This window comes from Aquarana catesbeiana, linkage group LG05 (assembly GCF_042186555.1).
Source record: "Aquarana catesbeiana isolate 2022-GZ linkage group LG05, ASM4218655v1, whole genome shotgun sequence".
NCBI lineage: Eukaryota > Metazoa > Chordata > Amphibia > Anura > Ranidae > Aquarana > Aquarana catesbeiana.
This window is the reverse complement of record NC_133328.1, coordinates 192626179-192639205: the sequence shown is the minus strand read 5'-3', so window position 1 is coordinate 192639205 and position 13027 is coordinate 192626179. Positions and strand designations below refer to the sequence as shown.

General features: G+C 39.8%; 1 protein-coding gene across 3 annotated transcripts in view; it reads right to left on the bottom strand.

Annotated features, from left to right (window-relative positions):
- Positions 1 to 13027, bottom strand: part of TPK1 (thiamin pyrophosphokinase 1) — an 881459-nt gene that overhangs the window by 609344 nt on the left and 259088 nt on the right. The gene's annotated exons all lie outside the window — the stretch shown is intronic.

Below are 13027 nucleotides of genomic sequence, written 5' to 3'. Positions count from 1 at the left end.
CTGATATGGACTTCTTTATTTTGATTTTCCTTATCTACATACAAATTTCCCTGGGATTTGGACTTTAAAGGCGCTTGGATTCATATGACAATCGTATTAATTGTAGAGATTTGATATCTTCCCTACCCCTGAGGAAGGAGACTTTTACAGACTCTGAAATGCGTCGGGTGAAGGATATCTTCTCTGTTCAATACTTTTATTAAGTTTTACATGAGATATACATAACAATCTGTAGGCTTATACATGGGAAACAGTCAAATCATAAATAATAAAAAATGAGTATATAAGTCACTGTATCTCCTAGATTGTAAGCTCTAACGAGCAGGGCCCCCTGATTCCTCCTGTATTGAATTGTATTGTACTTGTACTGTCTGCCCTAATGTTGTAAAGCGCTGCGTAAACTGTCAGCGCTATATAAATCCTGTATAATAATAATAATGTGCAACAGGAATTATATCTGAAAATAAGACTTATAATAATATAGATTCACTTAAATAGCCAACATTAGTACCCCAAAAATATCGGTGTATTTAATGAAACATGCCTCCAGACTACCCATCCTCCCCTGATTGTCACAAACTGTGGATGGGTGGGGGCAAAGCTGTATAAATCAGGAATATTTACACCAAAATCATTTTAAATATTGCAAAAGACATAAGGGGGTCTATGTATTCCAATCATAGATTACACATGCCATTTATATTCGATCAAAAATATAAGAATTAAGAGAAATATCAGAGAAAATAAAAAAAGACAGTGCTTGCCAATTTCAAAATATAAAACCATATGTGTAAGAAGAGAGATTCTCTTATCCATCGGGATAAGAAAAGATAGGAAGAAGAAGAAGAAGAGAGAAAGAGGGAAGAAAGAAAGAGAAGGAAGGGTCTTCCATGGTGGTAGTGCGACCCACACCCAAAATATGCAAATCGTTATTAAAAAAAAAGGAACTATTGCGGCAACAACAATGAATAACCAAGGTCAGGGGGCAAAAAATGTTTAACCCAAGGTTTCCAAATTTTGTTGAATTTACCGATATTATCATTTTCTATGTCTGTCATTTTGGCAAATAGAAGGGCCTTCAACATCCTATGTTTGACTTCAGCCACAATTAAGTTGGGAGATTTCCAAGCCTTGGCTATAGTTTGTTTGGCTGCGGTTGTAAGCTTAATGAGAAGTTGAAATTGAGTATGAGTAAGTGCAGCTGGTTTAAGATTTAGAAGGCCCATAGCTGGGAGTATAGAGATTTCCAAGGCTTTAGAAACCATATCAGAAATTTCCCCAGAAATCTTGGGTTATCGGACATTGCCACCAAATTTGGAAATGCGTACCTGGTGAGGAACATCCTCGAAAACAGTTTTCTGGGTATGCTGGGATAAATTTTGCAATCCTTGCTGGTACCAAATACCAATGTGCCATAACTTTGAAATTGGTTTCTAATGCATAACAATATGGGGAAGAAGTTTTGGTGGCCAACCAAATATTGAACCAGTCATCTTCGTCAAATGTACGATTCAAATCATGCAACCATTTAGCAACATATGAGGGAAATGAGTCGTTAGGTATAGCGGTGAGATGTTTATATAGGAGTGAAATCAGTCCTCTAATCAGTCACTCTTGCAAATATGTTCAAATTGTGACATTTGGTTAAAAATTAAACCTGTACTAATGAGAGGTGTATAAAAATTCTTGATTTGCAAATAACGAAAAGATTTAGTCCTAGGAAGCCCAAAAGTTTCACAAAGTGTAGGGAATGTATTAAAATCAGTGGAAGATGTTAATTTGTGTAGCCGGGTCAAATTCGTAGTTGACCATGCTGCAAAAGAGTTCGGAAATTTTCAGGCAGGGTAGAAAGCTGGATTCTTGGGGAAAGAAAAGAGGGGATTATGTGGCGTTTGAAGATTATGAGAAATTTAAAATTTGTCCCATATAGCCAAGGAATGTTTAGTAATGGGATTGGAAAGGCGAGCTCTATCTTTGGGTTGAAGCCATAGCAGATTAGCCACAGAAATGGGGTCAATGTCAGTGGATTCGACAGCCACTCATAAGGGGATTTCTCTAGTAGCATGATACTTAGGTAGTTGTGATAATTAAGCCGTGAAATGATAGGAAGAAAAATCTGGCATGCCCAGCCCCCCTTTATTTTTAGGAAGATAAGGTGCTGCAAGAGGTATTCGGGGTTAGGTAGGTCCCCATATAAATGACATAACCCTTCTTTGTACTAGTCTTAAGAAATATGATGGCATTGAAATAGGAAGTACTCTAAATAAATACAGAAATTTCTGTAATATTTTCATCTTTATAGCATTAATTCGCCCTAACCACGACAAGGGGAGAGCAGACCACTGTTTCATTAGTCCGGTGATTTGTTTCAATAATGGAAGGTAGTTTGCTGCAAAGAGATCTGTCAAGGAGTTTGTAAGTTGGACTCCTAAATATAAAAGTTGGTGAGATACCCAGTTAAAAGGTAAAGAAGATTTAGCTTACATTAGTTCAGTGTGTGTTAAAGGAATATTAAGTGCATTAGATTTTGTAGGGTTAACAAACAGACCGGAAATATGAGCAAATTTATCTAGTAAGTCTAGTAAATTTGGAGCAGAAACATGTGGATGAGTTAGGAAAATTAAAACATAAACTGCAAATAGACAGATCTTATGCTGTAATCCTCCCAACTCAATACCTTTAATATTAGGGTTGGCTCTAATAGGGCGTACACACGGTCGGACTTTGTTCGGATATTCCAACAACAAAATCCTAGGATTTTTTCCGACGGATGTTGGCTCAAACTTGTCTTGCATACACACGTTCACACAAAGTTGTCGGAAAATCCGATCGTTCTAAACGCGGTGACGTAAAACATGTACGTTGGGACTATAAACGGGGCAGTGGCCAATAGCTTTCATCTCTTTTTTTATTCTGAGCATGCGTGGCACTTTGTCCGTCGGATTTGTGTACACACGATCGGAATTTCCGACAACGGATTTTGTTATCGGAAAATTTTATCTCCTGCTCTCCAACTTTGTGTGTCGGAAAATCTGATGGAAAATGTCCGATGGAGCCCACACACGGTCGGAATTTCCGACAACACGCTCCGATCGGACATTTTCCATCGGAAAATCCGACCGTGTGTACGGGGCATAATAGTGCCAAGAGTTCTATGAGAAGGGTAAATATCAATGGGGAGAGGGGACAACCTTGCCTTGTAGCTCTCCTAATGTCTATCATTGCTGATTTGTAGCCAGCATATTTAACATATGCCCATGGATTATCATATAGAGAGGAGATCCAGGTCAAAAAATGATTACCAAAACCTCATTTATGCAAAATATATTGCATGTATGTCCAAATGACAGAGTCAAATGCCTTCCTGACATCTAAAGAAAGGAGGCAGGTTGGGATGTGTCTATTTTTAGCAGCATGAGTGAGTAAGAGGGCCTGTCAAATATTATCTCCCGCTTGTCGTGTGGGCATGAATCCTGTTTGATCACCATGGATTAGTCGGCCTATAATGGAATTGAGACGATTCGCTATAATTTTAGCTAAAAGTTTAATGTCCAAATTTAGTAGAGATAAAGGACGGAAATTGGTCCAAGAGGTGGAATCTGATCTGGGTTTAGGAAGCATAGTTATTATGGAGGTCAACGTTTCTGTTCTAAATGTGTGCCCATTAAGTATACAATTGAAAGCTCTGGTTAATATAGGTGTCAGTATGGGAGCAAACAATTTATAATAAGATGCTGAAAACCCATTCGGGCCTGGTCATTTATGAGGTTTTAAAGTTTTTATGGCATTTTTAACTTCAAATTCTGTAATGGGACTCAAGAGATGGGCGAGCTGTTCATTGTCTATAGTGGGAAGATTGATAGTAGCAAATAGGGTATCTGCTTTCATCTGATCAAAATCTGAGATGTTAGAATAAAGTTTAGCTAAATTAGAACAGAACACCTCAAGTATTGTAACAAGCTTACTAGTATATGCATCTCGTGATGTCTTTAATCTTATTGGTGTCTGAGCATATTTTATCGCATTTAAACTACGTGCCATATAGGTATCAGGTTTATTAGCTTTAAGGTATTGGGTATGCTGACGTTTACACATAAGTCTTTCCGCTGAGTCTGTTAGAAAAAGGTCTAGGTCAAGACGAGCTTTATCTAGTTTTGCATTATTGGTAGCAGTCGGGCAGGATTGGAAAGCCAAATGACATGAGTTAAATTTAGCGTCCAGCTTAGCAAATAAGACCTTTCTTGTTCTTTTAATGGCTGAAGCCTGTTGTATTAATTTACCCTGAACTACAGTTTTGTGACCTTCCCATACAGTAAGATCAGAAACATCTGCTGTGTCATTAACCAAAAAATATTCTGTGAGTGCCTTTTCAATCTCTAAACGATGAAAAGGATGGGTTAACATAGTATCATTGATATGCCAAGTCGTATCCTGTGACCTGGGTATTAGAGAGGCTATGGTGGTATAGACTTCACAATGATCTGTCCAATTGGAGTGAATGATTTTAGAGGAGAGTATCTCCAGGATCATACTAGATAGGACAAAAATGTGGTCTATGCGCGAAAAGGAATGATGTGGATAAGAATAATATGTGAAGCGTCTACTAGTTGGGTTACGTTCACGCCATGTATCTACCAATTATGTGGGGTGAGCTTACTGGAGGTATCAAGTGAAACAAAAGGGGATTTGTCAAGAAAAGGGAAAATAGTCGCATTTGAATCTCCACATAAGATTACTGTTCCAAATTTATGCGCTTCTACAACCTGGAAAAGGTGTGACAAAAAAGCCACTGGGCGTTTATTAGGGGTATAATAAGATACAATCGTAATTGCCATATCTAAAATATAACCTGTGAGTAGAAGATATCTGCCCTCAGGATCTTTCAATTGTGAGGTAAGAGTAAATGGAACATTATGATGGAAACCAATCAATGTACCTTGTTGCTTGACTGTGGCTGAAGCTGTGAAAAATTGAGGATAGGAGGCAGATAGAAATTTAGGAGAAGTTTTGTCAGTAAAATGGGTTTCTTGTAAACATATAATATGTGCTTTTTTGGCTGAGAAAAAGCGCATAGCTTTAGTACATTTATGTGGAATGCTGAAGCCTGGTACGTTTAAAGATATAATATTTAGGGGTGCCATAACATATACAAGACAAGTATCATGTCAGAAAAAGCAAATTCTGAGACGAGAGCCGCAACTACCACCAGGGGAGAGGAAGAAGAAAGGGAGGAAAATAGGGGAAAAAAAAGAATAAAATTAATCAACCCTAACGGGAATAAAAAATATATATAAATAGTATCTGAACAATAGGGTATGAGAATAACTCAGGGGTAAGTCGAATGGACACCGAGCAGTTCCAGGGCCACCATCATAATCCCACATAACGGTATCAGGAGATTGAGGGTGGTAAAGGGGGCAGCAAGACACTCCCAAAGGCCGGACATTACCGGAGAACCACAAACCGTGTAAAAAAAATATGAATGCAAATACAATTTCAATTATAGATATATTAAACAAATTTGATTTAGTCAGATTTGACCAAAAATGTAAAATACCTGTTAGGTAAAAGAAAAATTTAAATAAAAAGACAAAAGAACAAAAAAACAAAGACAAAAGCATCTTAAGCTGTTAGGATTACTAAATGTTTAGATTATGAGGGTTAACGAGATCTAATGGGCAACAGGTGTATAGAAAGAAAGATATTCTTGAATCAATAAACCCAAAGGCATATTGATTCTTATTCATGCAGAGACTCTGCATACAGAGACCAGGCAAGAAATAACTATGCATCTCACCAACCTGAGAAGATCTAACAAATGATTTTGGATAAATTACAAGAATAATTAAAATCAAACACATAAAAAGCACAAAAAATAAAAATAAAAATAAAATAATTTAAAAAAAAGGGGAAAAAGGTCCTGGATAAGTTCCTGGTAAAGGATCAAAATATTAGGTCAAATCAGGATAAGTATCTAGGCCAGAAAAAGTAGCATTGTTATTAAAGGCATATACCAATTGATGTAAATTGCTGTATAGTGAAGGCAAAAACAAAAAAGAGTTTGAGCAGCAAAACAATTTTCAATCCATCGTATCTTCATTGGTTGGGGATGAATTATCATAGCGTCCACGCTTATGTAAATTTTGCCGTGTAGAGATGGAAGAACCAGAGTCTGCCGTCTTTTGCTGTGAAGGGGAATGAGAGGCTGATCATCTGCGAGTATGATCACTGGGTGAAACCCGATCCACAAAGCCCATTACGATTAAAGCTGACTGTAGTTCAACAGGGTTTCGACAAGTGTATTTAGTTTCAAGGTGAGTGAAGCGGAGAGAAAATAAAAACCCCAATTATATGCAATTTGATTGAGTTGAAGTATTAATAGCTGGGGTTTGAGTGCACTTCTCTGAGCTATAGTCAGAGGGGATAAATCTGCAAAGAGTTGATAAGTGTGACCCTGAAAATTAAGCGAGTCCTTCCTTCTGGCTGCGGCAAGTAATTGTTCCTTGCTGCAATAATAATGTAGCTTAACTATTAGGTCCCTTATTACGTGGAGCTAAGGCCCTGTGTGCTCTATCCTAATTTCTATCTATATTTCTAACCTCTCAACAGGTATGCCAGGCTGTAATTCCTGAAAGAGTGCTAACATGGAGGCTTGGATATCAACAATAGTTTCAGGAATCCCTCTGATTCTCAAGTTGGAACGACGGTCCCTATTTTCTTGGTCCTCAATGCGGGACTGTAGCATTAGATTTTCTTCTTTAACCTCCCTGGCGGTTTTCCCGAGTGTGGCTCGGGGTTAAAATTCAGCACCATTAGCGGTAACCCCGAGCCACACTCGGGATTACATTGCAGGATCCTGGAGCGGTACACTTACCTTGTCCCCAGGTTCCTGCGATGTCCCCCGCAGTGTCCGTGGGCTCCGTCCTCCTCCCGAAGCCTCTCTGTGCCAGGCTCCGTTCCCTGCGAGCGTCGCGACGCACGGGGGCGGAGCCTGGCGGCAAATTCAAAAAGATGTAAAAATCATAACACATACAGTACTGTAATCTTACAGATTACAGTACTGTATGAAATGATTTCACATCCCTTTTGTCCCCAGTGCTTTGGCCCATGCCCTGCATGCAGTTTTTTATTACATATACTGTTCTTTCTGCCTGGAAACTGGAGATTGTCCATAGCAACCAAAAAGTGTCCCTTTACGTCAAAAGTGGCTTTAGACCAGCTAGAAAACAGCGATAGTAAATTAGAACACTTGCAGAATTGAGCGATAGTGAATCGTGGGGAAATTTATTTTATTATTATTATTTTTTTTTTTTTTTAATTATTTATTTTTATTTATTATATTAAAATTTATGTTTTTGTGTTTCAAACTTTATTATACCCGGGATATCTACTAGACTCTTGTTTGGACAGATTTAAGTGTGTTATTGTTAAGAATTACAGACCTACAATATAAAATGCCAAATTTCCATGCAAAATAATTGTACCGCTTTTAGCACCTAAAATCCGAAATAATCATACCGCCAGGGAGGTTAAGATGTTCAATTTCAGAGGCATAGTGTTGTGAATGGTTCTCTATTTCATCCACTCTCACGTCTAACTCTGCCATTCTCTGCCCCAATTCTCTAATTTCTCTTGTTAATGTGTCAGTAATATGGCCAGACAGTTGTTTCAGGACTTTCTGTAACATACGTTCAAATTGTTTAAACAATTTAGGGTAAATTGTTGTCTGTGAACTGTCAGCATCTGAATCAGACTCACCAGTGTAATCCTGCGGCTTTGGGCTGTGTGACAGGGCGCAGTGCACTGGTCTGTGAGGTAACTGACTCCGCCATCTTAGAGGATGGCCTAGATGGCGCTTCTTTAGGCATACCAACTTTAAACTGTGGTTTAGGGGTCTTTAAGACCATGATAACAGTGCCGGTATGTTCCGTGGGCGAAACGGTAGTGATGGGTGATCTTTTTTGAGCGACTGGTGTCCGTGGCTCTCTGGTCCGTCCAGCCCAGGAGCGGAGCTCTAAGGAGACATGCCCTCTCCCCCAGGCACCGTGCATGTGCCCCCAAGGGATATCTTCTCTATACCATTACCATGCTACAGTTGGTGTATTATCAGTTGTTTGTTGTTATGTACACTCTGTGTTATTCATTTTAATTATGCTTAATAAATGATTTTTCTACTTTAATATGATTGTCATATGAATCCAAGTCCAAATCCAAGAGGAATTTTTTTCTTGTCTTTAGTTCAGGATGTTGGCACTATGAAGCAATCACTGATACCTTCCATAAAGCCATACTAGTGGGCAGAATATGAGATACTAAGGTATACAGCTGTGCTCATAAGTTTACATACCCTGGCAGAATTTATGATTTCTTGGCCATTTTTCAGAGAAAATGAATGATAACACAAAAACTTTTCTTTCACCAATGGTTAGTGTTTGGCTGAAGTCATCTATTATCAATCAACTGTGTTTACTCTTTTTAAATCATAATCACAGCAGAAAATACCCAAATTACCCTGATCAAAAGTTTACATACCCCAGTTCTTAATACCGTGTATTGCTCCCTTTAACATCAATGACAGCTTGAAGTCTTTTGTGGTATTTGTGGATAAGGCTCTTTATCTTCTCAGATGGTAAAGCTGCCCATTCCTCTTGGCAAAAAGCCTCCAGTTCCTGTAAATTCTTGGACTGTCTTGCATGAACTGCACATTTGAGATCTCCCCAGAGTGGCTCAATGATATTGAGGTCAGGAGACTGAGATGGCCACTCCAGAACCATCACTTTATTCTGCTGTAACCAATGACAGGTCAACTTGACCTTGTGTTTTGGATCATTGTCATGTTGGAATGTCCAAGCATGTCCCATGCCCAGCTTTCTGGCTGATGAATGCAAATGTACCTCCAGTAATTTTTGATAACATAATGCATTCATCTTGCCATCAATTTTGACCAAATGTCCTGTGCCTTTGTAGCTCACACATCCCCAAAACATCAGTGATCCACCTCTGTGTTTCACAGTAGGAATGGTGTACATTTCATCATAGGCCTTGTTGACGCCTCTCCAAATGAAGCGTTTATGGTTGTGGCCGAAAAGCTCTATTTTGGTCTCATCACTCCAAATGACTTGTCTCTGTGCTGTTTGGCATATTGTAAGCAGGATGCTTTGTGGCATTTGCATAGTAATGGCTTTCTTCTGGCGACTCGACCATGCAGCCCCTCTTTCTTCAAGTGCCTCCTTATTGTGCATCTTGAAACAGCCACACAACATGTTTTCAGAGAATCCTGTATTTCACCTGAAGTTATTTGTGGGTTTTTCTTTGCATCCCAAACTATTTTTCTGGCAGTTGTGGCTAAAATTTTAGTTGGTCTACCTGACCGTGGTTTGGTATCAACAAAACCCCTCATTTTCCACTTCTTGATTAGAGTTTAAACACTGCTGACTGGCATTCTCAATTCCTTGGATATCTTTTTATATCCCTTTCCTGTTTTATAGTTCAACTACCTTTTCCCCCAGATCCTTTGAGAATTCTTTTGCTTTCCCCATGACTCAGAATCCAGAAACATCAGTGCAGCACTGGATGAAAGATGCAAGGGTCTGTCAGGAGTCCAGAAACTCATTGACCTTTTATACACACACACTAATTACAAGCAAACAGATCACATTCAAACCCGTTTGTGTCAACTTGTGTGCATGTTATCAGGCCAAAATCACCAGGGTATGTAAACTTTTGATCAGGTTCGTTTGGGATTTAAAAATAGTAAACACATTTGACTGATAATAAATGGCTTCAGCCAAACAATAATCATGAGTGAAAGAAAAGTTTTTGTGTTATCATTCATATTCTCTGAAAAATGGCCAAGAAATCATAAATTCAGCCAGGGTATGTAAACTTATGAACACAACTGTATAAAAAGATGAGAAGACATGTAAACAGCCAGTGATTGATTCAACCCAATGATATTCATTTTTAAATGATGTAGCATTTCTAGGTGAACACTAAACCCTAAAGGGTTGATATACTAAAGGCAACTACACTGTTCACTTTGCAAGTGAAGTTGTACTTTGTAGGATCATTTTCCCTAGAGCAGGCATGTCCAAAGTCTGGCCCGTGGGGCAATCGCGGCCCACGTTCCGGTTTAATACGCCCCCCCCCCTGGTAGGGGTGCAACGGATCAAAAAACTCACGGTTCAGATCGTACCTCGGATCAGAGTCACGTATCGGATCATTTTTCGGATCAGCAAAAAAAAAAAAAAGACAAGACAAATAAACATAACCCCCACTGTAATATCCACAATCTCCCCCACTGTAATAGTCACAATCTCCCCCACTGTAATAGTCACAATCTCCCCCACTGTAATAGTCACATTCTCCGTCCCCACTGTAATATCCATGTCATCTCCCCCACTGTAATATCCACAATCTTCCCCACTGTAATAGTCACAATCTCCCCACTGTAATATCCATGTCATCTCCCCCACTGTAATGGACATCTCCCCCCACTGTAATATCCACATCTCCCCACATCTCCCCCACTAATATCCACATCTTCCCCACTAATATCCACATCTCCCCCCCACTGTAATATCCACATCTCCCCTACATCTCTGCTTGCTTGCAGTTGAGGCGGGTGATGATGACGTCAGCGCGCGGCTCACCTAGGCCGCCGCCGGGTGTACCAAGATGGCCACCGCTCCGGAGCTAGGCTGAAGCCGCGGCCTTTCCTAAGGCCGAGGCAGCGGAACGCTTCGCGGATCGCGTGTGTGCCGATCTGAACAGGTTGACCCGTTCGGATCACGGATCGGTGACAATCCGTTGCACCCCTACCCCCTGGTGATTTGGATATATACTGTATTTATCGGCGCTGCCTCGGAGGGGGCAGGACAAGTGCTGTCAGATTACATACAGGGGAATCTCCTGTTTACTCGGCGGCATCTGTAATAGGAAGTCCCGTCTCCTGGGCTGCCATTGGACGACTGTTCTGTCTATCATAGGAGGCGGGACTTTGTATTAAAGAGGCTGCCAACTAAACAGGAGATTCTCCTGCATGTAATCTGTTGGCGCTTGTCCCGCCCCTCTCCCTGTCCCCTCTGAGGCTGCAGATGGGCATCGATCAGAATGCACTGATGGCAATGGTGAGGCTGCATTCATGGCAATGGTGAGGCTGCGTTCATGGCAATGGTGAGGCTGCATTGATTGCAATGGTAAGGCTGCATTGATGGTAGTGGTAAGGCTGCATTGATGGCAGTGGTAAGGCTGCATTCATGACAATGGTAAGGCTGTATTGACTGCAATGGTAAGGGTGCATTGATTGCAATGATAAGGCTGCAATTATTGCAATGGTGAGGCTGCATAGATTGCAATGGTGAGGCTGCATAGATTGCAATGGTGAGGCTGCATAGATTGCAATGGTGAGGCTGCATCGATTGCAATGGTAAGGCTGCATTGATTGCAATGGTGAGGCTGCATTGATTGCAATGGTGAGGCTGTATTGATGGCAATGGTGAGGTTGCATTCATGGCAATGGTGAGGCTGCAGATGGGCACTAATTAGACTGCATTGATGGGCCCTCTTAAAGTGAAGGTGTGTGTTATACACCGATAAATATAGTATATCCAAATAACACGCCCAAGCTCATCCTTAGTCCTGAGTGTTGCTCAGGGATTCGTTGGGGGCCACAAAAGATATTTGTATATATATATATATATATATATATATATATATATATATACACACACACACATATATATATATATATACACATATATATATATATACAGTGGGGACGGAAAGTATTCAGACCCCCTTAATTTTTTCACTCTTTGTTATATTGCTGCCATTTGCTAAAATCATTTAAGTTAATTTTTTTCCTCATTAATGTACACATGGCACCCCATATTGACAGAAAAACACAGAATTGTTGACATTTTTGCAGATTTATTAAAAAAGAAAAACTGAAATATCACATGGTCCTAAGTATTCAGACCCTTTGCTCAGTATTTAGTAGAAGCACCCTTTTGATTTAATACAGCCATGAGTCTTTTTGGGAATGTCAACAATTCTGTGTTTTTCTGTCAATATGGGGTGCTGTGTGTACATTAATGAGGAAAATTAACTTAAATGATTTTAGCAAATGGCTGCAATATAACAAAGAGTGAATAATTTAAGGGGGTCTGAATACTTTCCATCCCCACTGTATACATATCTTTTGTGACCCCCAACGAATCCCCGAGCGCCGCTCAGGACTAAGGACAAGCTTGGGTGTGTTATTTGTGTATATATATATATATATATATATATATATATATATATATATATATATATAAAACACGTCTGAGCTCATCTCTTCACCACACACAGCCACAAAGACAAGAGAATTCTTGTTGGGCAGTGTATTAGTGCTCAGACGAACACACTTAGACCAAATTTTAATGGTTCAAAGAATGTCAGGCAAAATGGTCGACCCTCAAGCATGTTCACTTCATCAAATTTGGCCCTCTTTCAAAAAAGTTTGGACACCCCTGCCCTAGAGCTTAGTGAATGAGGTGAAACTTTACTTTGCAAAGAATACCCAATCACATGCATGTTTAAAAAAAAAAAAAAAGCAGGGTTTTTGTTTGCACATGATTGGATGATGGAAATCAGCAGAGCTTCACCTCATTCACTAAATTCCCTTGCAAAGTGAACAGTCTATTTGCCTTTAGTAAATCAACCCCTAAGGGTCTATTTACTCCTGTCTGCTTTGGTGTGTTGCATTGATGGACTGCCAATACAGAACTGAAAAAACTGTAGTACGCTGAGGTGTCATTGACAATGAACGGCTTTGGAAAGCACTATTGCACATAACATGAGTTAACATGCTTTGCAGTAACGCGTGCGTTAATGCATTCTTTCCCACAACAAAGTGTACTGGAAAGGTTTTAGAATGGGGTAAAAACATCAAAATTTCCAGTCAGGCTTTTATTTCTGTTTGTGACCCCATTGGGGAGATTTTTCCTCACTTCTTGTCCCTGTGACACCCACACAAAAAAAT